The sequence below is a fragment of the Sinohyriopsis cumingii genome, chromosome 3 (assembly GCF_028554795.1).
Source record: "Sinohyriopsis cumingii isolate HCF-2022 chromosome 3, ASM2855479v2, whole genome shotgun sequence".
In the NCBI taxonomy this organism is placed as follows: domain Eukaryota; kingdom Metazoa; phylum Mollusca; class Bivalvia; order Unionida; family Unionidae; genus Sinohyriopsis; species Sinohyriopsis cumingii.
Window position 1 is genome coordinate 3755740 of NC_142963.1, and position 23220 is coordinate 3778959.

At 38.0% G+C, this 23220-nt stretch overlaps 5 non-coding genes and 3 pseudogenes across 5 annotated transcripts; all 8 read right to left on the bottom strand.

The window, feature by feature from the left end:
• Positions 1-124: 124 nt before the first annotated feature.
• On the bottom strand, positions 125-232 carry LOC149802366 (U2 spliceosomal RNA; annotated as a pseudogene).
• Positions 233-1544: 1312 nt separating this feature from the next.
• On the bottom strand, positions 1545-1741 carry LOC149802367 (U2 spliceosomal RNA). Its single transcript, XR_016420380.1, has one exon. It is a non-coding gene; the product is annotated as a U2 spliceosomal RNA (small nuclear RNA).
• A 5256-nt stretch (positions 1742-6997) lies between these two features.
• Positions 6998-7105, bottom strand: LOC149802368 (U2 spliceosomal RNA; annotated as a pseudogene).
• A 1312-nt stretch (positions 7106-8417) lies between these two features.
• LOC149802369 (U2 spliceosomal RNA) lies at positions 8418-8610 on the bottom strand. The gene has a single exon (XR_016420399.1). It is a non-coding gene; the product is annotated as a U2 spliceosomal RNA (small nuclear RNA).
• Positions 8611-9910: 1300 nt separating this feature from the next.
• Positions 9911-10107, bottom strand: LOC149802370 (U2 spliceosomal RNA). The gene has a single exon (XR_016420381.1). It is a non-coding gene; the product is annotated as a U2 spliceosomal RNA (small nuclear RNA).
• A 5257-nt stretch (positions 10108-15364) lies between these two features.
• On the bottom strand, positions 15365-15472 carry LOC149802371 (U2 spliceosomal RNA; annotated as a pseudogene).
• Positions 15473-16784: 1312 nt separating this feature from the next.
• Positions 16785-16977, bottom strand: LOC149802372 (U2 spliceosomal RNA). Its single transcript, XR_016420334.1, has one exon. It is a non-coding gene; the product is annotated as a U2 spliceosomal RNA (small nuclear RNA).
• Positions 16978-18277: 1300 nt separating this feature from the next.
• On the bottom strand, positions 18278-18474 carry LOC149802373 (U2 spliceosomal RNA). Its single transcript, XR_016420383.1, has one exon. It is a non-coding gene; the product is annotated as a U2 spliceosomal RNA (small nuclear RNA).
• Positions 18475-23220: the final 4746 nt, after the last annotated feature.

Genomic DNA, 23220 nt, shown 5'->3' on the forward strand with positions numbered 1-23220 from the left:
TCAAGCTTCCTCATGGCGTCTTCTCTTTGAAGTCGGCCGTCGACCCTAACGGTCCGAAAGAAGATGTCTGGCTCGATGTATTTTTCCAGGTTTACTTCCAAATGGCGATACATTTCGAAATCCAAAAGGATAATGCACAATTAAAATCCAAAAGAATAACACACAGTCGTGGTAGATCGCTGATAAGAACAGATACTACACTTTGATCTTAGCCAAAAGGCCGAGAAGCGATAAAGTATCGATCATTTTCAAAGTTTTATATATAACATTTTTTGAACAAGTCCTAAATTATCTTCTGATCATCCAACCGATATAATTATTTAGGCCCACCAGTTCCTATCGTCCTGGCCATATTCTCAACAATGACACTGCTATCATCGTTCCAATAGTGCTCCCCTCATCATGGTATGGTACTCCTACGGAGGATGTCATTTCTAGGACATTTTGATGTTACTCTAATGTAAAACGTGAGTACTGTAGTGCAACGTCGGCTTCGGAAATTGGCCCTCTTCCAACTGTTCAGCTTAATCATTGAGACGTAGTTTAGCGTCATGACGTCATCACAGTTCACGATCGATGGACCCAAGCGGGTGTTGTTAGAGAGAAGAAGAAAGACGTAACTTGACAGTGCTATCAAGTAAGGTAGACCTTCTACGCACATTAGAAAATACATCAGAGAAAGGCCGCAATACAAGGCAATTGGGAGTCCCGATTTTCCTTACTCAACAAATCGGCGTTTGCAGGTTCGCACATTTTGTCCGGATTAAACACGACCTGATTGTTGTTGTATAGCAGACCTCACCTAACTTGACCAACGACTGATTAACTAATGCCCTCAAACATTTAAATCCAATGGCCAAAAAAAAAAAAAAAAAAAAAAAAAAACAGTCCAATTTTCACCCATCTGCTCATGCGCGGGCCATGGTAGCCAGTCGTAAGCATCCTCTCTGACTCCTATCAAGGCCACTGTCGATGAAAAATCCACCTGAATCAAAGCGCTTGTATTCCATTGGAAATGACATGAAAACATCGCCCCTTTTAAGTGAATATTGCAAGGAACACAGCTGAATGAGCTAGCTAGCGATGCATTGGAAGAAATTGCCGGAGTTAGGAAGGGACAGTGTCGTCCGTGTACTTACGGTGTTCATTTGTTGAACTAGAAATCGTCGAGTGTAGCATAGTCACAAGTGAATTGTCAGTCCTCCGTTCTAAATTAGTGGCATCTGAAATGGAGAAAGATCAGACCATGAGAAATTGGCCTCCGCATACGAGTTTAGGTTACAAGACATTAAGATATCATCTAGCCTTCAGCTGGTGTCAATTGGTCCTGAGTCCCTTCACAATAATAATAATAATAATGATAATAATAATAATAATAATAATAATATTATTATTATTATTGTTATTATTAAAATTACGATTAATAATGATAATAATAAACCCCTACAAATTACAAAAAGTAAATGCCTGAAAGTTTGGAATCTTAAATAGCAACTTAGGTGTAGATGGATTTATTATTGTTAGTTGTTTTCATTACTCCCCATGGGGAGTGGGCCAATCCCGGAGGTACTGCAATACCGGGCCAACCCGTGGCGAGAGCGGAGCAAGCCCCTGACATCTCACCCAGTTCCAAAAATCAGTTTAATATCGAAGTCCCCCAATGGGGGACGTATCAGATATTAAGCTGATAAGAACAGATACTTTTTTTAATTTTCATAATTGTTTATTGATACAAATAGATGATAACAAAATACAAATAATTACATGTATCAGCTTACACCATAAATAAATAAAAAGTAAGCGTTGGACTAACACTTACTCCTGCACACTTACATACACCCAGACACACTGTCCTTCACATTGATATACATGTAAAAACACAATAGGATGGTGCATATGAAAGAAAAAAAAAAAAAAAAAAATTACAATGTAGATATCTGAAGTGATGTAGATCTGTACGAATGAACAATTATATGTGTTACAAGTATGATACAAACATAATTATGCATGCTTGAAATATAGGAATTATAAATAATTAACGTACATACATATTTACACATGTAAGGTTCGTGTGAGATTGGATTTAATGGTTTATTATCGTCACAGACTTAAATCAATAACTAATTCAAAGTTGTATAGCGAACAGAAAAGGCCTGCCAGGCACCATCTGTCAAGAAATTCTACGACATGATATCTATGAAAATCGGCTCGTATTCTACACTTTAGTCGGTTAAGGAAGAAGTTGAGAAGGGTGTTGGATGTGACAGATTCCTTATAAAAATAGGCACGAACACGTTTGCACCAGATGACATATTTGTATTCAGCTGATAAGAGGAGGCAAAGGTTTTCGAATTCTGGCTCTGGGAACGAAGCTTCTTTAGGGAGAACACCGAATTTTAAGAATGAATAGAAGGTGTTGAATGAATTTCGTGACAGTTGTTTGATCCATTTAATTACAAGGCGTTGTAGCGGGTATACCAACTCACATTCAAAAAATAAGTGATCTGTTGTTTCGATGTCGCCGCAAAACGTGCACAGCTTGGACTTGGAAATATTCTTGAGGAACATGTTGTAATTTACTGGTAAAATATCGTGAATGGTTTTAAAACACACATCTCTGGTGATTGGGTCGAGGAATTGATTGTGTAAATTTTTCCATACCATAGTGAAATCGATAGTGTAAAGTTTGTGGATTTTTGGTTCTAGAACGAAATTTTTCAGGTTTAATTGATAAAAGGTTTTGGTGGGGGCAGTGCCAAAAGCAAAACTGGGGTTCTTTTCTGTGAAATCTTTAAGGATATTTAAACAATTTTTGTAAAATTGGGGAGCGTATAGAGTGTGTGTGTATATATTTAAACTTAATTTGGGGTTATACGTCCTTAATTGCAATCCGATCCAATATCTTGGGAAAAACTTCCACTTGGCGTTGTAGTTGTCATCAAGTAATTTTTGCATGTGCTGTAGTCTTAGTGCTCTTAATTTACATTCGATATTTGTGATGTTTAAACCACCCTTTTTAAAAGGATTATAACAGACAGCACGGGCCAGGGGTTCGAAAGTAGAGTCCCATAAATAAGTGAACATATTTCTATTCATGAGTGTAATATAATGTTTGGACAAATCTATAACAGTGGCAGTGTACCAAATTTTACTGCAAGAGAGAAGATTGACAATATTAGACTTTGAAATAAGGGATAATTTTCGGCTTTTATAAAGGTGCAAGGTATTTTGGAGGTGAGCTGAGCTGGTATGCCAGTAGTCGTCATGTGTTAAATTGTGTCCAAAAAGAAAACCAACTATTTTTTGTTTGTAAATCCAGGATATACCGAAAGGATGATCACTGCGAGATTTCCATTTTCCTAAAAACATCCCATTTGATTTACTAAAGTTTATTTTGGCGCCAGAGGTTTTTGAATATGTTTCTGCCCAGAAGAGATACTTCTCAATGGATTTGTCGGTGCAACAAAATCCTGTGCTGTCATCTGCGTAAAGGGAGATTTTGCAGGTCTCCGTAGTACCAGGTATATTTATTCCAATAATTTCAGTATCCGACCTTATTTTGACTGCAAAAGGTTCATAAGTTAGCACATATAGAAGGGGGGAGAGACTACAGCCTTGTCTAACCCCTCGTAAAATAGAGAAAGGTTCTGAAATGTGATTGTTAACGATGACGGAGGAGGATATGTCAGTGTAAAGTATAGAAATCCATTTGATAAAATCAGCGTGAAATCCAAAAGATTCTAAGGTTTTCATCATAAAGGAGTAGTTCACCCCGTCAAAGGCTTTTTCTTGGTCTAGGCAAATAAAGGCACATTGTAGTTGTTTTTGGTCTATATAATCATAGATATTTCGGATTAGATGGCCGTTGTCAAATATAGAGCGACCTTTGATTCCGCAGGTTTGGTCCAAATGAATAATTGTTGACATTACTTTACTGAGGCGATTGCTGATAATCTTGGAAAGGATTTTATAGTCTACGTTAAGTAGTGAGATAGGTCTCCAGTTTTTCATATTGGTCGGGTTTTGAGGGTCTTTACAAAGAAGAGTGATATACGAGAGCTTTTGAGAATCTGTTAAGGTACTGGCATCAAATATCATGTTATAAAGTTTGGTAAGTTTTTCGCCAAGAATGTCAAAAAAGGTGACATAAAACTCTTTTGACAGACCGTCTGGTCCGGGAGATTTATCATTCTTCATGCCGTTAATAGATAGCCATATTTCGTCTTTAGTGATGGGTCCTACAAGGAATTCATTTTCAGCTTCAGTTATGTGTGGTAGATCACGAAGAAATTCTTCAAACAGAGTTTCATCGATTGGTTCGTTGGTAAATAAATCAGAATAGAACTGTTGAAAACATGATAGAATGTCTGAACTAGACTTATAAGAAATATTGTTGTGTTGAATCTCGTTAATACATTTTTTCTCACCTCGTTTATTTTCAGTTTGATAAAAGAATTTACTAGGTTTTTCATTATTGTCGAGTATTTTGGCTTTGCTTCGAATAATAGAGCCTTGGTAATATTCATTATGGATTTCTTTCATTTTCATAGACAGTTCAAGTAATTCGTTGAGATAGTCAGGGTTACTGTTCGTATTATATTCATTTCTCAGACAGTAATACGTTTTCTTCAATCGTTTTAACTCTGAATACTTGAGTTTTGAATAGTCTTTGGAATAACGAATAAGTTCCTCTTTAATTTTTGTTTTCAGTTCATCCCAAAATGTTAAAGTAAAAGTATGAAACCTGAACTCTCTTTCACACAATCCAGTGATGAGAGTTCGTAAAGCGGTGTGCCTTAGGAGTGAATTGTTGCATTTCCAGTAGCCTTTACCGAAGTTGATAGAAGAATTACAAGACAGGGATAGAAAAACCGCGTCATGGTCGGATTGGGAAAATGGAACAATTTGTGCGTGTAAAATATAATCTTTGATTCTGTTTGAAACATAAAACCGATCAATCCTACTGGCTAAGGTAGCAAGGGATGGGTCTTTAGAGAATTTATACCATGTATATGTTTTATGAGACGGATGGAGGTGGCGAAAAGCATCAGTTAGGTGGAATTCAGAAATTATGGTTTTCAGATTTCGAATTGCAAGGTCGTTATATTCGTCTAAACTTCCGATTCTATCTAATTTGGAATTTGTGACACAGTTGAAATCTCCAGCTAATATAAGGTTATGTTGCCCGGCCAAAAAGGGGTACAGTGTATTAAAGAACTCGTTTTTCGTAGAGTCGGAATTCGGGGCATATATATTAATAATACGATATGGAGTAGTATTAAATATTAGATCAAGGCAAATGAATCGACCATCAAAGTCTGTGTCAAATTTAGAAAAGTCTATTTGAATGTTAAAATTTAGTAAAACTACTCCGCATGATCTATTTGTGCCAAAGCTCCAAATGGCATTGTGGCATCTTAATTTAGTTTGAATATCTTTGGCTGAGGATTGGTTATCAATGTGAGTTTCTTGCAGGATTAGAATATCGATATGGTATAATTTTATTAAAAGATCAATTTCATGTAATTTGCTACAAGTATTTAGACGGAGCCCATTGCAATTAAGACTAATAATATTAATGTTCTGAGCCATTGTGTTGTATAATAATATTGGTGCGTACATGGTTAAGTATGATGAGGGCTTCTACAGATGAGAATATGGCGACCATGATATACATATTAGAAATATTCCTAATGTGGGTGGAAATGAGGAGTAGGGTGTGGTTGATAGGGAAAATGTAGAAATCGAAAAGGAAGGAGAGAAAATAACATGGAGGTATAACAATGAATGAAAATGAAAGATCGATTGATAGGGAGTAGTGATGGGGAAAATGTAGTGAGACCATACCGTGAAGCACATGAATCCGAATTACACAATTCCAAAGCATTTGCGAAATAAGAAAAAACAAACTTGAGTGAAAGGTTAACAGGCCGTAGCCTGAATATGAGAGTCCACAGTTCAAAATCATAGTCCATAAGGCAGTCTTGGTCTTGTACTGATCCATGGGGGCGCATTCAAAAGTCCTTGTACAGTCCTAGGTCGGTTAAGCGTTGACGGTGTGTTCAATGGGGGTGTTAGGAAAACATTTCACTCTCTTCACTCTGGTTTGATTGTGTTCTCGCTTTTTTATTCGTTACGACCGTCCACTTATATTCTTCGAGGTCAAACAGTTCTCGTTTGTCATTAGTTGATGTAGGTGGGTTTTCTTCAATTGGAGTCTCCATTTCTTCAGGTGGTGTTGTCGATGGGGGCGCTACTGAAGGCGTAGGAATGGCAGGGGGTGTTGAAGTTGATGTACTGGTGGTAGCAGGTGTTGTCGATGTTGTCGATGGAGGTGCTGGTGTCGGTGTGTTACCTGTTGCAGCGGGTGTTGTGGTTTTGGATGCTTGCGGTTTATTGGTGTTTAAGGAGGCTGCAGTAGCGTACGATGGTCCCTTTTGGGGACAATCTTTTCTCAAGTGGCCGCATTGTCGGCATTTCAGGCATAGGGGGGGACGGCCCTTCATGGTAATAAGCATGCCTATGGTGCCTAGTGAAATGATGTGCGGTATATGTTTGATGTCGATTTCTGTGGTTTCCAATTTCACCAATCGGGTTCCATTCTCCACTAGGCATTCCTTGGCGAGTAAGGTGTTTTCTCTCTGTATATCTAAAATTGTTCCAAATTCTTTCAAAACGTCATGGATTATATTGTCAGATATATATAATGGCAGCCAGTGGATACGTAACTCGACAATTTGGCGTGCGATATACCGGATACCGTCGCCTTTACAATTTCTAGCTTTTTCCTTGCTGGTGAGAACTACGCACCATGGAGCATTCTCCCCCTCTCTATACATTCCTTTGATGTCGTTGTGATTGATACCAGCTGCTTCAAGCTTCCTCATGGCGTCTTCTCTTTGAAGTCGGCCGTCGACCCTAACGGTCCGAAAGAAGATGTCTGGCTCGATGTATTTTTCCAGGTTTACTTCCAAATGGCGATACATTTCGAAATCCAAAAGGATAATGCACAATTAAAATCCAAAAGAATAACACACAGTCGTGGTAGATCGCTGATAAGAACAGATACTACACTTTGATCTTAGCCAAAAGGCCGAGAAGCGATAAAGTATCGATCATTTTCAAAGTTTTATATATAACATTTTTTGAACAAGTCCTAAATTATCTTCTGATCATCCAACCGATATAATTATTTAGGCCCACCAGTTCCTATCGTCCTGGCCATATTCTCAACAATGACACTGCTATCATCGTTCCAATAGTGCTCCCCTCATCATGGTATGGTACTCCTACGGAGGATGTCATTTCTAGGACATTTTGATGTTACTCTAATGTAAAACGTGAGTACTGTAGTGCAACGTCGGCTTCGGAAATTGGCCCTCTTCCAACTGTTCAGCTTAATCATTGAGACGTAGTTTAGCGTCATGACGTCATCACAGTTCACGATCGATGGACCCAAGCGGGTGTTGTTAGAGAGAAGAAGAAAGACGTAACTTGACAGTGCTATCAAGTAAGGTAGACCTTCTACGCACATTAGAAAATACATCAGAGAAAGGCCGCAATACAAGGCAATTGGGAGTCCCGATTTTCCTTACTCAACAAATCGGCGTTTGCAGGTTCGCACATTTTGTCCGGATTAAACACGACCTGATTGTTGTTGTATAGCAGACCTCACCTAACTTGACCAACGACTGATTAACTAATGCCCTCAAACATTTAAATCCAATGGCCAAAAAAAAAAAAAAAAAAACAAAAAAACAGTCCAATTTTCACCCCTCTGCTCATGCGCGGGCCATGGTAGCCAGTCGTAAGCATCCTCTCTGACTCCTATCAAGGCCACTGTCGATGAAAAATCCACCTGAATCAAAGCGCTTGTATTCCATTGGAAATGACATGAAAACATCGCCCCTTTTAAGTGAATATTGCAAGGAACACAGCTGAATGAGCTAGCTAGCGATGCATTGGAAGAAATTGCCGGAGTTAGGAAGGGACAGTGTCGTCCGTGTACTTACGGTGTTCATTTGTTGAACTAGAAATCGTCGAGTGTAGCATAGTCACAAGTGAATTGTCAGTCCTCCGTTCTAAATTAGTGGCATCTGAAATGGAGAAAGATCAGACCATGAGAAATTGGCCTCCACATACGAGTTTAGGTTACAAGACATTAAGATATCATCTAGCCTTCAGCTGGTGTCAATTGGTCCTGAGTCCCTTCACAATAATAATAATAATAATGATAATAATAATAATAATAATAATAATATTATTATTATTATTGTTATTATTAAAATTACGATTAATAATGATAATAATAAACCCCTACAAATTACAAAAAGTAAATGCCTGAAAGTTTGGAATCTTAAATAGCAACTTAGGTGTAGATGGATTTATTATTGTTAGTTGTTTTCATTACTCCCCATGGGGAGTGGGCCAATCCCGGAGGTACTGCAATACCGGGCCAACCCGTGGCGAGAGCGGAGCAAGCCCCTGACATCTCACCCAGTTCCAAAAATCAGTTTAATATCGAAGTCCCCCAATGGGGGACGTATCAGATATTAAGCTGATAAGAACAGATACTACACTTTGATCTTAGCCAAAAGGCCGAGAAGCGATAAAGTATCGATCATTTTCAAAGTTTTATATATAACATTTTTTGAACAAGTCCTAAATTATCTTCTGATCATCCAACCGATATAATTATTTAGGCCCACCAGTTCCTATCGTCCTGGCCATATTCTCAACAATGACACTGCTATCATCGTTCCAATAGTGCTCCCCTCATCATGGTATGGTACTCCTACGGAGGATGTCATTTCTAGGACATTTTGATGTTACTCTAATGTAAAACGTGAGTACTGTAGTGCAACGTCGGCTTCGGAAATTGGCCCTCTTCCAACTGTTCAGCTTAATCATTGAGACGTAGTTTAGCGTCATGACGTCATCACAGTTCACGATCGATGGACCCAAGCGGGTGTTGTTAGAGAGAAGAAGAAAGACGTAACTTGACAGTGCTATCAAGTAAGGTAGACCTTCTACGCACATTAGAAAATACATCAGAGAAAGGCCGCAATACAAGGCAATTGGGAGTCCCGATTTTCCTTACTCAACAAATCGGCGTTTGCAGGTTCGCACATTTTGTCCGGATTAAACACGACCTGATTGTTGTTGTATAGCAGACCTCACCTAACTTGACCAACGACTGATTAACTAATGCCCTCAAAAATTTAAATCCAATGGCCAAAAAAAAACAAAAAAAAAAAAAAAAACAGTCCAATTTTCACCCATCTGCTCATGCGCGGGCCATGGTAGCCAGTCGTAAGCATCCTCTCTGACTCCTATCAAGGCCACTGTCGATGAAAAATCCACCTGAATCAAAGCGCTTGTATTCCATTGGAAATGACATGAAAACATCGCCCCTTTTAAGTGAATATTGCAAGGAACACAGCTGAATGAGCTAGCTAGCGATGCATTGGAAGAAATTGCCGGAGTTAGGAAGGGACAGTGTCGTCCGTGTACTTACGGTGTTCATTTGTTGAACTAGAAATCGTCGAGTGTAGCATAGTCACAAGTGAATTGTCAGTCCTCCGTTCTAAATTAGTGGCATCTGAAATGGAGAAAGATCAGACCATGAGAAATTGGCCTCCGCATACGAGTTTAGGTTACAAGACATTAAGATATCATCTAGCCTTCAGCTGGTGTCAATTGGTCCTGAGTCCCTTCACAATAATAATAATAATAATGATAATAATAATAATAATAATAATAATATTATTATTATTAAAATTACGATTAATAATGATAATAATAAACCCCTACAAATTACAAAAAGTAAATGCCTGAAAGTTTGGAATCTTAAATAGCAACTTAGGTGTAGATGGATTTATTATTGTTAGTTGTTTTCATTACTCCCCATGGGGAGTGGGCCAATCCCGGAGGTACTGCAATACCGGGCCAACCCGTGGCGAGAGCGGAGCAAGCCCCTGACATCTCACCCAGTTCCAAAAATCAGTTTAATATCGAAGTCCCCCAATGGGGGACGTATCAGATATTAAGCTGATAAGAACAGATACTTTTTTTAATTTTCATAATTGTTTATTGATACAAATAGATGATAACAAAATACAAATAATTACATGTATCAGCTTACACCATAAATAAATAAAAAGTAAGCGTTGGACTAACACTTACTCCTGCACACTTACATACACCCAGACACACTGTCCTTCACATTGATATACATGTAAAAACACAATAGGATGGTGCATATGAAAGAAAAAAAAAAAAAAAAAAAATTACAATGTAGATATCTGAAGTGATGTAGATCTGTACGAATGAACAATGATATGTGTTACAAGTATGATACAAACATAATTATGCATGCTTGAAATATAGGAATTATAAATAATTAACGTACATACATATTTACACATGTAAGGTTCGTGTGAGATTGGATTTAATGGTTTATTATCGTCACAGACTTAAATCAATAACTAATTCAAAGTTGTATAGCGAACAGAAAAGGCCTGCCAGGCACCATCTGTCAAGAAATTCTACGACATGATATCTATGAAAATCGGCTCGTATTCTACACTTTAGTCGGTTAAGGAAGAAGTTGAGAAGGGTGTTGGATGTGACAGATTCCTTATAAAAATAGGCACGAACACGTTTGCACCAGATGACATATTTGTATTCAGCTGATAAGAGGAGGCAAAGGTTTTCGAATTCTGGCTCTGGGAACGAAGCTTCTTTAGGGAGAACACCGAATTTTAAGAATGAATAGAAGGTGTTGAATGAATTTCGTGACAGTTGTTTGATCCATTTAATTACAAGGCGTTGTAGCGGGTATACCAACTCACATTCAAAAAATAAGTGATCTGTTGTTTCGATGTCGCCGCAAAACGTGCACAGCTTGGACTTGGAAATATTCTTGAGGAACATGTTGTAATTTACTGGTAAAATATCGTGAATGGTTTTAAAACACACATCTCTGGTGATTGGGTCGAGGAATTGATTGTGTAAATTTTTCCATACCATAGTGAAATCGATAGTGTAAAGTTTGTGGATTTTTGGTTCTAGAACGAAATTTTTCAGGTTTAATTGATAAAAGGTTTTGGTGGGGGCAGTGCCAAAAGCAAAACTGGGGTTCTTTTCTGTGAAATCTTTAAGGATATTTAAACAATTTTTGTAAAATTGGGGAGCGTATAGAGTGTGTGTGTATATATTTAAACTTAATTTGGGGTTATACGTCCTTAATTGCAATCCGATCCAATATCTTGGGAAAAACTTCCACTTGGCGTTGTAGTTGTCATCAAGTAATTTTTGCATGTGCTGTAGTCTTAGTGCTCTTAATTTACATTCGATATTTGTGATGTTTAAACCACCCTTTTTAAAAGGATTATAACAGACAGCACGGGCCAGGGGTTCGAAAGTAGAGTCCCATAAATAAGTGAATATATTTCTATTCATGAGTGTAATATAATGTTTGGACAAATCTATAACAGTGGCAGTGTACCAAATTTTACTGCAAGAGAGAAGATTGACAATATTAGACTTTGAAATAAGGGATAATTTTCGGCTTTTATAAAGGTGCAAGGTATTTTGGAGGTGAGCTGAGCTGGTATGCCAGTAGTCGTCATGTGTTAAATTGTGTCCAAAAAGAAAACCAACTATTTTTTGTTTGTAAATCCAGGATATACCGAAAGGATGATCACTGCGAGATTTCCATTTTCCTAAAAACATCCCATTTGATTTACTAAAGTTTATTTTGGCGCCAGAGGTTTTTGAATATGTTTCTGCCCAGAAGAGATACTTCTCAATGGATTTGTCGGTGCAACAAAATCCTGTGCTGTCATCTGCGTAAAGGGAGATTTTGCAGGTCTCCGTAGTACCAGGTATATTTATTCCAATAATTTCAGTATCCGACCTTATTTTGACTGCAAAAGGTTCATAAGTTAGCACATATAGAAGGGGGGAGAGACTACAGCCTTGTCTAACCCCTCGTAAAATAGAGAAAGGTTCTGAAATGTGATTGTTAACGATGACGGAGGAGGATATGTCAGTGTAAAGTATAGAAATCCATTTGATAAAATCAGCGTGAAATCCAAAAGATTCTAAGGTTTTCATCATAAAGGAGTAGTTCACCCCGTCAAAGGCTTTTTCTTGGTCTAGGCAAATAAAGGCACATTGTAGTTGTTTTTGGTCTATATAATCATAGATATTTCGGATTAGATGGCCGTTGTCAAATATAGAGCGACCTTTGATTCCGCAGGTTTGGTCCAAATGAATAATTGTTGACATTACTTTACTGAGGCGATTGCTGATAATCTTGGAAAGGATTTTATAGTCTACGTTAAGTAGTGAGATAGGTCTCCAGTTTTTCATATTGGTCGGGTTTTGAGGGTCTTTACAAAGAAGAGTGATATACGAGAGCTTTTGAGAATCTGTTAAGGTACTGGCATCAAATATCATGTTATAAAGTTTGGTAAGTTTTTCGCCAAGAATGTCAAAAAAGGTGACATAAAACTCTTTTGACAGACCGTCTGGTCCGGGAGATTTATCATTCTTCATGCCGTTAATAGATAGCCATATTTCGTCTTTAGTGATGGGTCCTACAAGGAATTCATTTTCAGCTTCAGTTATGTGTGGTAGATCACGAAGAAATTCTTCAAACAGAGTTTCATCGATTGGTTCGTTGGTAAATAAATCAGAATAGAACTGTTGAAAACATGATAGAATGTCTGAACTAGACTTATAAGAAATATTGTTGTGTTGAATCTCGTTAATACATTTTTTCTCACCTCGTTTATTTTCAGTTTGATAAAAGAATTTACTAGGTTTTTCATTATTGTCGAGTATTTTGGCTTTGCTTCGAATAATAGAGCCTTGGTAATATTCATTATGGATTTCTTTCATTTTCATAGACAGTTCAAGTAATTCGTTGAGATAGTCAGGGTTACTGTTCGTATTATATTCATTTCTCAGACAGTAATACGTTTTCTTCAATCGTTTTAACTCTGAATACTTGAGTTTTGAATAGTCTTTGGAATAACGAATAAGTTCCTCTTTAATTTTTGTTTTCAGTTCATCCCAAAATGTTAAAGTAAAAGTATGAAACCTGAACTCTCTTTCACACAATCCAGTGATGAGAGTTCGTAAAGCGGTGTGCCTTAGGAGTGAATTGTTGCATTTCCAGTAGCCTTTACCGAAGTTGATAGAAGAATTACAAGACAGGGATAGAAAAACCGCGTCATGGTCGGATTGGGAAAATGGAACAATTTGTGCGTGTAAAATATAATCTTTGATTCTGTTTGAAACATAAAACCGATCAATCCTACTGGCTAAGGTAGCAAGGGATGGGTCTTTAGAGAATTTATACCATGTATATGTTTTATGAGACGGATGGAGGTGGCGAAAAGCATCAGTTAGGTGGAATTCAGAAATTATGGTTTTCAGATTTCGAATTGCAAGGTCGTTATATTCGTCTAAACTTCCGATTCTATCTAATTTGGAATTTGTGACACAGTTGAAATCTCCAGCTAATATAAGGTTATGTTGCCCGGCCAAAAAGGGGTACAGTGTATTAAAGAACTCGTTTTTCGTAGAGTCGGAATTCGGGGCATATATATTAATAATACGATATGGAGTAGTATTAAATATTAGATCAAGGCAAATGAATCGACCATCAAAGTCTGTGTCAAATTTAGAAAAGTCTATTTGAATGTTAAAATTTAGTAAAACTACTCCGCATGATCTATTTGTGCCAAAGCTCCAAATGGCATTGTGGCATCTTAATTTAGTTTGAATATCTTTGGCTGAGGATTGGTTATCAATGTGAGTTTCTTGCAGGATTAGAATATCGATATGGTATAATTTTATTAAAAGATCAATTTCATGTAATTTGCTACAAGTATTTAGACGGAGCCCATTGCAATTAAGACTAATAATATTAATGTTCTGAGCCATTGTGTTGTATAATAATATTGGTGCGTACATGGTTAAGTATGATGAGGGCTTCTACAGATGAGAATATGGCGACCATGATATACATATTAGAAATATTCCTAATGTGGGTGGAAATGAGGAGTAGGGTGTGGTTGATAGGGAAAATGTAGAAATCGAAAAGGAAGGAGAGAAAATAACATGGAGGTATAACAATGAATGAAAATGAAAGATCGATTGATAGGGAGTAGTGATGGGGAAAATGTAGTGAGACCATACCGTGAAGCACATGAATCCGAATTACACAATTCCAAAGCATTTGCGAAATAAGAAAAAACAAACTTGAGTGAAAGGTTAACAGGCCGTAGCCTGAATATGAGAGTCCACAGTTCAAAATCATAGTCCATAAGGCAGTCTTGGTCTTGTACTGATCCATGGGGGCGCATTCAAAAGTCCTTGTACAGTCCTAGGTCGGTTAAGCGTTGACGGTGTGTTCAATGGGGGTGTTAGGAAAACATTTCACTCTCTTCACTCTGGTTTGATTGTGTTCTCGCTTTTTTATTCGTTACGACCGTCCACTTATATTCTTCGAGGTCAAACAGTTCTCGTTTGTCATTAGTTGATGTAGGTGGGTTTTCTTCAATTGGAGTCTCCATTTCTTCAGGTGGTGTTGTCGATGGGGGCGCTACTGAAGGCGTAGGAATGGCAGGGGGTGTTGAAGTTGATGTACTGGTGGTAGCAGGTGTTGTCGATGTTGTCGATGGAGGTGCTGGTGTCGGTGTGTTACCTGTTGCAGCGGGTGTTGTGGTTTTGGATGCTTGCGGTTTATTGGTGTTTAAGGAGGCTGCAGTAGCGTACGATGGTCCCTTTTGGGGACAATCTTTTCTCAAGTGGCCGCATTGTCGGCATTTCAGGCATAGGGGGGGACGGCCCTTCATGGTAATAAGCATGCCTATGGTGCCTAGTGAAATGATGTGCGGTATATGTTTGATGTCGATTTCTGTGGTTTCCAATTTCACCAATCGGGTTCCATTCTCCACTAGGCATTCCTTGGCGAGTAAGGTGTTTTCTCTCTGTATATCTAAAATTGTTCCAAATTCTTTCAAAACGTCATGGATTATATTGTCAGATATATATAATGGCAGCCAGTGGATACGTAACTCGACAATTTGGCGTGCGATATACCGGATACCGTCGCCTTTACAATTTCTAGCTTTTTCCTTGCTGGTGAGAACTACGCACCATGGAGCATTCTCCCCCTCTCTATACATTCCTTTGATGTCGTTGTGATTGATACCAGCTGCTTCAAGCTTCCTCATGGCGTCTTCTCTTTGAAGTCGGCCGTCGACCCTAACGGTCCGAAAGAAGATGTCTGGCTCGATGTATTTTTCCAGGTTTACTTCCAAATGGCGATACATTTCGAAATCCAAAAGGATAATGCACAATTAAAATCCAAAAGAATAACACACAGTCGTGGTAGATCGCTGATAAGAACAGATACTACACTTTGATCTTAGCCAAAAGGCCGAGAAGCGATAAAGTATCGATCATTTTCAAAGTTTTATATATAACATTTTTTGAACAAGTCCTAAATTATCTTCTGATCATCCAACCGATATAATTATTTAGGCCCACCAGTTCCTATCGTCCTGGCCATATTCTCAACAATGACACTGCTATCATCGTTCCAATAGTGCTCCCCTCATCATGGTATGGTACTCCTACGGAGGATGTCATTTCTAGGACATTTTGATGTTACTCTAATGTAAAACGTGAGTACTGTAGTGCAACGTCGGCTTCGGAAATTGGCCCTCTTCCAACTGTTCAGCTTAATCATTGAGACGTAGTTTAGCGTCATGACGTCATCACAGTTCACGATCGATGGACCCAAGCGGGTGTTGTTAGAGAGAAGAAGAAAGACGTAACTTGACAGTGCTATCAAGTAAGGTAGACCTTCTACGCACATTAGAAAATACATCAGAGAAAGGCCGCAATACAAGGCAATTGGGAGTCCCGATTTTCCTTACTCAACAAATCGGCGTTTGCAGGTTCGCACATTTTGTCCGGATTAAACACGACCTGATTGTTGTTGTATAGCAGACCTCACCTAACTTGACCAACGACTGATTAACTAATGCCCTCAAACATTTAAATCCAATGGCCAAAAAAAAAAAAAAAAAAAAAAAAAAACAGTCCAATTTTCACCCATCTGCTCATGCGCGGGCCATGGTAGCCAGTCGTAAGCATCCTCTCTGACTCCTATCAAGGCCACTGTCGATGAAAAATCCACCTGAATCAAAGCGCTTGTATTCCATTGGAAATGACATGAAAACATCGCCCCTTTTAAGTGAATATTGCAAGGAACACAGCTGAATGAGCTAGCTAGCGATGCATTGGAAGAAATTGCCGGAGTTAGGAAGGGACAGTGTCGTCCGTGTACTTACGGTGTTCATTTGTTGAACTAGAAATCGTCGAGTGTAGCATAGTCACAAGTGAATTGTCAGTCCTCCGTTCTAAATTAGTGGCATCTGAAATGGAGAAAGATCAGACCATGAGAAATTGGCCTCCACATACGAGTTTAGGTTACAAGACATTAAGATATCATCTAGCCTTCAGCTGGTGTCAATTGGTCCTGAGTCCCTTCACAATAATAATAATAATAATGATAATAATAATAATAATAATAATAATATTATTATTATTATTGTTATTATTAAAATTACGATTAATAATGATAATAATAAACCCCTACAAATTACAAAAAGTAAATGCCTGAAAGTTTGGAATCTTAAATAGCAACTTAGGTGTAGATGGATTTATTATTGTTAGTTGTTTTCATTACTCCCCATGGGGAGTGGGCCAATCCCGGAGGTACTGCAATACCGGGCCAACCCGTGGCGAGAGCGGAGCAAGCCCCTGACATCTCACCCAGTTCCAAAAATCAGTTTAATATCGAAGTCCCCCAATGGGGGACGTATCAGATATTAAGCTGATAAGAACAGATACTACACTTTGATCTTAGCCAAAAGGCCGAGAAGCGATAAAGTATCGATCATTTTCAAAGTTTTATATATAACATTTTTTGAACAAGTCCTAAATTATCTTCTGATCATCCAACCGATATAATTATTTAGGCCCACCAGTTCCTATCGTCCTGGCCATATTCTCAACAATGACACTGCTATCATCGTTCCAATAGTGCTCCCCTCATCATGGTATGGTACTCCTACGGAGGATGTCATTTCTAGGACATTTTGATGTTACTCTAATGTAAAACGTGAGTACTGTAGTGCAACGTCGGCTTCGGAAATTGGCCCTCTTCCAACTGTTCAGCTTAATCATTGAGACGTAGTTTAGCGTCATGACGTCATCACAGTTCACGATCGATGGACCCAAGCGGGTGTTGTTAGAGAGAAGAAGAAAGACGTAACTTGACAGTGCTATCAAGTAAGGTAGACCTTCTACGCACATTAGAAAATACATCAGAGAAAGGCCGCAATACAAGGCAATTGGGAGTCCCGATTTTCCTTACTCAACAAATCGGCGTTTGCAGGTTCGCACATTTTGTCCGGATTAAACACGACCTGATTGTTGTTGTATAGCAGACCTCACCTAACTTGACCAACGACTGATTAACTAATGCCCTCAAAAATTTAAATCCAATGGCCAAAAAAAAACAAAAAAAAAAAAAAAAACAGTCCAATTTTCACCCATCTGCTCATGCGCGGGCCATGGTAGCCAGTCGTAAGCATCCTCTCTGACTCCTATCAAGGCCACTGTCGATGAAAAATCCACCTGAATCAAAGCGCTTGTATTCCATTGGAAATGACATGAAAACATCGCCCCTTTTAAGTGAATATTGCAAGGAACACAGCTGAATGAGCTAGCTAGCGATGCATTGGAAGAAATTGCCGGAGTTAGGAAGGGACAGTGTCGTCCGTGTACTTACGGTGTTCATTTGTTGAACTAGAAATCGTCGAGTGTAGCATAGTCACAAGTGAATTGTCAGTCCTCCGTTCTAAATTAGTGGCATCTGAAATGGAGAAAGATCAGACCATGAGAAATTGGCCTCCGCATACGAGTTTAGGTTACAAGACATTAAGATATCATCTAGCCTTCAGCTGGTGTCAATTGGTCCTGAGTCCCTTCACAATAATAATAATAATAATGATAATAATAATAATAATAATAATAATATTATTATTATTAAAATTACGATTAATAATGATAATAATAAACCCCTACAAATTACAAAAAGTAAATGCCTGAAAGTTTGGAATCTTAAATAGCAACTTAGGTGTAGATGGATTTATTATTGTTAGTTGTTTTCATTACTCCCCATGGGGAGTGGGCCAATCCCGGAGGTACTGCAATACCGGGCCAACCCGTGGCGAGAGCGGAGCAAGCCCCTGACATCTCACCCAGTTCCAAAAATCAGTTTAATATCGAAGTCCCCCAATGGGGGACGTATCAGATATTAAGCTGATAAGAACAGATACTTTTTTTAATTTTCATAATTGTTTATTGATACAAATAGATGATAACAAAATACAAATAATTACATGTATCAGCTTACACCATAAATAAATAAAAAGTAAGCGTTGGACTAACACTTACTCCTGCACACTTACATACACCCAGACACACTGTCCTTCACATTGATATACATGTAAAAACACAATAGGATGGTGCATATGAAAGAAAAAAAAAAAAAAAAAAAATTACAATGTAGATATCTGAAGTGATGTAGATCTGTACGAATGAACAATTATATGTGTTACAAGTATGATACAAACATAATTATGCATGCTTGAAATATAGGAATTATAAATAATTAACGTACATACATATTTACACATGTAAGGTTCGTGTGAGATTGGATTTAATGGTTTATTATCGTCACAGACTTAAATCAATAACTAATTCAAAGTTGTATAGCGAACAGAAAAGGCCTGCCAGGCACCATCTGTCAAGAAATTCTACGACATGATATCTATGAAAATCGGCTCGTATTCTACACTTTAGTCGGTTAAGGAAGAAGTTGAGAAGGGTGTTGGATGTGACAGATTCCTTATAAAAATAGGCACGAACACGTTTGCACCAGATGACATATTTGTATTCAGCTGATAAGAGGAGGCAAAGGTTTTCGAATTCTGGCTCTGGGAACGAAGCTTCTTTAGGGAGAACACCGAATTTTAAGAATGAATAGAAGGTGTTGAATGAATTTCGTGACAGTTGTTTGATCCATTTAATTACAAGGCGTTGTAGCGGGTATACCAACTCACATTCAAAAAATAAGTGATCTGTTGTTTCGATGTCGCCGCAAAACGTGCACAGCTTGGACTTGGAAATATTCTTGAGGAACATGTTGTAATTTACTGGTAAAATATCGTGAATGGTTTTAAAACACACATCTCTGGTGATTGGGTCGAGGAATTGATTGTGTAAATTTTTCCATACCATAGTGAAATCGATAGTGTAAAGTTTGTGGATTTTTGGTTCTAGAACGAAATTTTTCAGGTTTAATTGATAAAAGGTTTTGGTGGGGGCAGTGCCAAAAGCAAAACTGGGGTTCTTTTCTGTGAAATCTTTAAGGATATTTAAACAATTTTTGTAAAATTGGGGAGCGTATAGAGTGTGTGTGTATATATTTAAACTTAATTTGGGGTTATACGTCCTTAATTGCAATCCGATCCAATATCTTGGGAAAAACTTCCACTTGGCGTTGTAGTTGTCATCAAGTAATTTTTGCATGTGCTGTAGTCTTAGTGCTCTTAATTTACATTCGATATTTGTGATGTTTAAACCACCCTTTTTAAAAGGATTATAACAGACAGCACGGGCCAGGGGTTCGAAAGTAGAGTCCCATAAATAAGTGAATATATTTCTATTCATGAGTGTAATATAATGTTTGGACAAATCTATAACAGTGGCAGTGTACCAAATTTTACTGCAAGAGAGAAGATTGACAATATTAGACTTTGAAATAAGGGATAATTTTCGGCTTTTATAAAGGTGCAAGGTATTTTGGAGGTGAGCTGAGCTGGTATGCCAGTAGTCGTCATGTGTTAAATTGTGTCCAAAAAGAAAACCAACTATTTTTTGTTTGTAAATCCAGGATATACCGAAAGGATGATCACTGCGAGATTTCCATTTTCCTAAAAACATCCCATTTGATTTACTAAAGTTTATTTTGGCGCCAGAGGTTTTTGAATATGTTTCTGCCCAGAAGAGATACTTCTCAATGGATTTGTCGGTGCAACAAAATCCTGTGCTGTCATCTGCGTAAAGGGAGATTTTGCAGGTCTCCGTAGTACCAGGTATATTTATTCCAATAATTTCAGTATCCGACCTTATTTTGACTGCAAAAGGTTCATAAGTTAGCACATATAGAAGGGGGGAGAGACTACAGCCTTGTCTAACCCCTCGTAAAATAGAGAAAGGTTCTGAAATGTGATTGTTAACGATGACGGAGGAGGATATGTCAGTGTAAAGTATAGAAATCCATTTGATAAAATCAGCGTGAAATCCAAAAGATTCTAAGGTTTTCATCATAAAGGAGTAGTTCACCCCGTCAAAGGCTTTTTCTTGGTCTAGGCAAATAAAGGCACATTGTAGTTGTTTTTGGTCTATATAATCATAGATATTTCGGATTAGATGGCCGTTGTCAAATATAGAGCGACCTTTGATTCCGCAGGTTTGGTCCAAATGAATAATTGTTGACATTACTTTACTGAGGCGATTGCTGATAATCTTGGAAAGGATTTTATAGTCTACGTTAAGTAGTGAGATAGGTCTCCAGTTTTTCATATTGGTCGGGTTTTGAGGGTCTTTACAAAGAAGAGTGATATACGAGAGCTTTTGAGAATCTGTTAAGGTACTGGCATCAAATATCATGTTATAAAGTTTGGTAAGTTTTTCGCCAAGAATGTCAAAAAAGGTGACATAAAACTCTTTTGACAGACCGTCTGGTCCGGGAGATTTATCATTCTTCATGCCGTTAATAGATAGCCATATTTCGTCTTTAGTGATGGGTCCTACAAGGAATTCATTTTCAGCTTCAGTTATGTGTGGTAGATCACGAAGAAATTCTTCAAACAGAGTTTCATCGATTGGTTCGTTGGTAAATAAATCAGAATAGAACTGTTGAAAACATGATAGAATGTCTGAATTAGACTTATAAGAAATATTGTTGTGTTGAATCTCGTTAATACATTTTTTCTCACCTCGTTTATTTTCAGTTTGATAAAAGAATTTACTAGGTTTTTCATTATTGTCGAGTATTTTGGCTTTGCTTCGAATAATAGAGCCTTGGTAATATTCATTATGGATTTCTTTCATTTTCATAGACAGTTCAAGTAATTCGTTGAGATAGTCAGGGTTACTGTTCGTATTATATTCATTTCTCAGACAGTAATACGTTTTCTTCAATCGTTTTAACTCTGAATACTTGAGTTTTGAATAGTCTTTGGAATAACGAATAAGTTCCTCTTTAATTTTTGTTTTCAGTTCATCCCAAAATGTTAAAGTAAAAGTATGAAACCTGAACTCTCTTTCACACAATCCAGTGATGAGAGTTCGTAAAGCGGTGTGCCTTAGGAGTGAATTGTTGCATTTCCAGTAGCCTTTACCGAAGTTGATAGAAGAATTACAAGACAGGGATAGAAAAACCGCGTCATGGTCGGATTGGGAAAATGGAACAATTTGTGCGTGTAAAATATAATCTTTGATTCTGTTTGAAACATAAAACCGATCAATCCTACTGGCTAAGGTAGCAAGGGATGGGTCTTTAGAGAATTTATACCATGTATATGTTTTATGAGACGGATGGAGGTGGCGAAAAGCATCAGTTAGGTGGAATTCAGAAATTATGGTTTTCAGATTTCGAATTGCAAGGTCGTTATATTCGTCTAAACTTCCGATTCTATCTAATTTGGAATTTGTGACACAGTTGAAATCTCCAGCTAATATAAGGTTATGTTGCCCGGCCAAAAAGGGGTACAGTGTATTAAAGAACTCGTTTTTCGTAGAGTCGGAATTCGGGGCATATATATTAATAATACGATATGGAGTAGTATTAAATATTAGATCAAGGCAAATGAATCGACCATCAAAGTCTGTGTCAAATTTAGAAAAGTCTATTTGAATGTTAAAATTTAGTAAAACTACTCCGCATGATCTATTTGTGCCAAAGCTCCAAATGGCATTGTGGCATCTTAATTTAGTTTGAATATCTTTGGCTGAGGATTGGTTATCAATGTGAGTTTCTTGCAGGATTAGAATATCGATATGGTATAATTTTATTAAAAGATCAATTTCATGTAATTTGCTACAAGTATTTAGACGGAGCCCATTGCAATTAAGACTAATAATATTAATGTTCTGAGCCATTGTGTTGTATAATAATATTGGTGCGTACATGGTTAAGTATGATGAGGGCTTCTACAGATGAGAATATGGCGACCATGATATACATATTAGAAATATTCCTAATGTGGGTGGAAATGAGGAGTAGGGTGTGGTTGATAGGGAAAATGTAGAAATCGAAAAGGAAGGAGAGAAAATAACATGGAGGTATAACAATGAATGAAAATGAAAGATCGATTGATAGGGAGTAGTGATGGGGAAAATGTAGTGAGACCATACCGTGAAGCACATGAATCCGAATTACACAATTCCAAAGCATTTGCGAAATAAGAAAAAACAAACTTGAGTGAAAGGTTAACAGGCCGTAGCCTGAATATGAGAGTCCACAGTTCAAAATCATAGTCCATAAGGCAGTCTTGGTCTTGTACTGATCCATGGGGGCGCATTCAAAAGTCCTTGTACAGTCCTAGGTCGGTTAAGCGTTGACGGTGTGTTCAATGGGGGTGTTAGGAAAACATTTCACTCTCTTCACTCTGGTTTGATTGTGTTCTCGCTTTTTTATTCGTTACGACCGTCCACTTATATTCTTCGAGGTCAAACAGTTCTCGTTTGTCATTAGTTGATGTAGGTGGGTTTTCTTCAATTGGAGTCTCCATTTCTTCAGGTGGTGTTGTCGATGGGGGCGCTACTGAAGGCGTAGGAATGGCAGGGGGTGTTGAAGTTGATGTACTGGTGGTAGCAGGTGTTGTCGATGTTGTCGATGGAGGTGCTGGTGTCGGTGTGTTACCTGTTGCAGCGGGTGTTGTGGTTTTGGATGCTTGCGGTTTATTGGTGTTTAAGGAGGCTGCAGTAGCGTACGATGGTCCCTTTTGGGGACAATCTTTTCTCAAGTGGCCGCATTGTCGGCATTTCAGGCAT